Source organism: Nanorana parkeri, unplaced genomic scaffold (genome assembly GCF_000935625.1).
Source record: "Nanorana parkeri isolate BGI_ZX_2015 unplaced genomic scaffold, ASM93562v1 scaffold3518, whole genome shotgun sequence".
Taxonomy (NCBI): domain Eukaryota; kingdom Metazoa; phylum Chordata; class Amphibia; order Anura; family Dicroglossidae; genus Nanorana; species Nanorana parkeri.
Window position 1 is genome coordinate 29,024 of NW_017309786.1, and position 3,090 is coordinate 32,113.

Here is a 3,090-nt window from a genome sequence, read left to right on the forward strand (position 1 = left end):
ATCCAGCGGTTTTTGAAGGTATTAAAGTGAAACAATGATGGGGGGTGGGGGGGGACCCAATCACTTCCACAGTCCACCTATGGTTGCCCCCATGCCCACCCAACACCCCCTGCCATGCATTCCAGGCTCCACTACCCTCTTCTTTGGGCCCGGGATGACCACGGCTGGTGTTGGTAGCTGGAGCAGAGTAAGCTCGGTGAACATCCATTCTCTGGTGAGTGGACCCGGGAGCGATGGTGGTGATTTCATCACTTCCAGTCTGTGAGCCACCGCGGCGCAGCGGGATTGAGGCTCAGGTGAGTAGATCTTCTTTGATCCAGCCCTTAGACCTATGAGCACCTAACCCTTGCAGTGCCGGGGCAGCCCCAGTCCAGGGGGTAATTTTGTTATTTCCAAGACTCTGAAGAGATCCCTTCTCATAAGCTTGAAACGGGAAGAAGTGAGGAAGAACTTCGCCTTCCTGCACCATGGCGGAGATGGAATGCCCCAGCAGATACAGATATGCACGCCCTCTACCATGTGTACATTAAATAAATGGTGATTGCTGAATGTCACATGACCAAAAAAATGAACAAAAAAAAAACTACATGGGGTGAATCTATGAACTGTCTCTGGTTTTAGGGATGACGAGTGCCCAGCACCATCTTGGGAAGGCTGATCTGTCACACCGGCCTCGTCCCTCCTCATTCTGGTCTCCGGTGTCACCTGTATATATATATATATATTCAGATACGATTGACGGGGCCTTGCCAGGCTCTTGCTCTCCAGACGGACTCCCGATCTCTGTACGAATGGGGACGCCATGTCTTAGCTCTGTGGTTGGTCCGGGATGCTTTGGCCGGTCTTGGCGTGCTCTGTAGGCGGACTCCCAGTCTCTGTATGAGTGCGGTTGGTCTTTTCTCTGTGGTTGGTCTGGGATGCGTGGTACAGGGGGGCGTGCACCAGTGATGGGGACAGTGGGGCCTGCGCCAGTGATGGAGACAGGGGGGCGTGCACCAGTGATGGGGACAGGGGGGGGGGCCCCGGCTAGGCACAAGGGGGGCGTGCACCAGTGATGGAGACAGGGGGGCGTGCACCAGTGATGGAGACAGGGGGGCGTGCACCAGTGATGGAGACAGGGGGGCGTGCACCAGTGATGGGGACAGGGGGGCGTGCACCAGTTATGGGGACAGGGAGGCGTGCACCAGTTATGGGGACAGGGAGGCGTGCACCAGTGATGGGGACAGGGAGGCGTGTACCAGTGATGGGGACAGGGAGGCGTGCATCAGTGAGGGGGACAGGGGGGCGTGCAACAGTGCTGGGGATAGGGGGGCGTGCATCAGTGATAGGGACCGGGGGGGGGGCCAAGTGATGGAGACAGGGGGGCGTGCACCAGTGATGGAGACAGGGGGGCGTGCACCAGTGATGGAGACAGGGGGGCGTGCACCAGTGATGGAGACAGGGGGGCGTGCACCAGTGATGGAGACAGGGGGGCGTGCACCAGTGATGGAGACAGGGGGGCGTGCACCAGTGATGGAGACAGGGGGGCGTGCACCAGTGACGGGGACAGGGGGGCGTGCACCAGTGATGGGCACAGGGGGGCGTGCACCGGTAAAACAATTACCATGTCCAAATATTTCTCCCCTGCACCCGTCTGCATGCAGGACTGTGAATTGAAGCACCGCACTCCATTTATTAGTCCAGATACATCTTTATTCAATGTGGGATTGGGAAGTCAGTATAGAAATAAGCAACACGCTTCGGGGGCTCATACAAATCCCCCCTTCATCAGGGCTTCCTATGGGAGAACATGTATCAGGACTGTGATGGCTTCCTATGGGAGAAGATGTATCAGGACTGTGATGGCTTCCTATGGGAGAACATGTATCAGGACTGTGATGGCTTCCTATGGGAGAACATGTATCAGGACTGTGATGGCTGGAAGTTGGATCCCCGCTTGTCTAGTGTGTGAGAATGCAGAGGGCTCCTCAGCAGCTGATTTGGTAGCCATCACAGTCCTGATGCATGGTCTCCCTTAATAAGCCCTGATGAAGGGGAATGTCTACGAGTCCCCGAAATGTGTTGGTTGTTTCTATGCTGTCCTCTCAGTCGTGCATTGAAGCAAGGTGTATCTGGACTGGGGCTTCCATTTCCATTTCCAAGGCCATCAGATGGTGGAGATCCTCGGGGATCTAGAAGCTGCCTGTCCGGTAGTCAGACCCCTCACATCATAACCGACCAGCCACACCGATAGGACGAACCATGCGGGTCAATAGTAGATTTGGAAGGTGCCCCGATGGGTTGTACCCATGCTTGTCCCGGGTCAGAGAAGTCCTCTGCTGACCATTTCCGGAATAAATCATTTTGTATATTGCTGTTTGGTGACGGTCGGGTGTTCCCAAGAGACGACCTCTGACCTGGTGCCATCTTGTCTTTCAGAGCCATGACCGCCAACACCGCCAGTGCCCGCATCCTCATCAAAGGGGGGAAGGTGGTGAACGATGACTGCACGCAGGAAGCCGACGTCTACATAGAGAACGGCATCATCCAGCAGCTGGGCCGGGAGCTGATGATACCGGGAGGGGCGAAGGTCATCGATGCCACCGGAAAGCTAGTGATCCCCGGAGGGATCGACACCAGCACCCACTTCCACCAGACCTTCATGAATGCCACCTGCATGGACGACTTCTACAATGGCACCAAGGTAGGAGATCGGTGGCGGGGTGGGGAGGTGTCTTCTTTACAGGCTCGGGGTCCATGGCCAATCGGACAAGGCAGACTCGGGGTCCGTGGCCAATCTGACAAGGCAGGCTCGGGGTCCATGGCCAATCTGACAAGGCGGGCTCAGGGCCCATGGCCAATCTGACAAGGCGGGCTCAGGGCCCATGGCCAATCTGACAAGGGGCACTGGTGGAATCCACTGTCCTGGCGCATTACAGACCCATAGACTTATATGGGCTTCCTGAGGTTGGAGATGACTAGAGATGGTCCCATAGGAGTCTGTGGAGCTGTAATGGGCAGACACAGCCAGGACAATGAGACTTGTGGCACAGTGGAACCACCATTGTCGGGTCAGGGTAAGTGAAGGGGGATGGCGGGGGGCGGGGGCTA

General features: G+C 56.6%; 1 pseudogene; it reads left to right on the top strand.

Annotated features, from left to right (window-relative positions):
• LOC108803236 overlaps positions 1 to 2,845 on the top strand; it is a 28,000-nt pseudogene extending 25,155 nt beyond the window's left edge.
• The last annotated feature ends 245 nt before the right edge of the window (positions 2,846 to 3,090 follow it).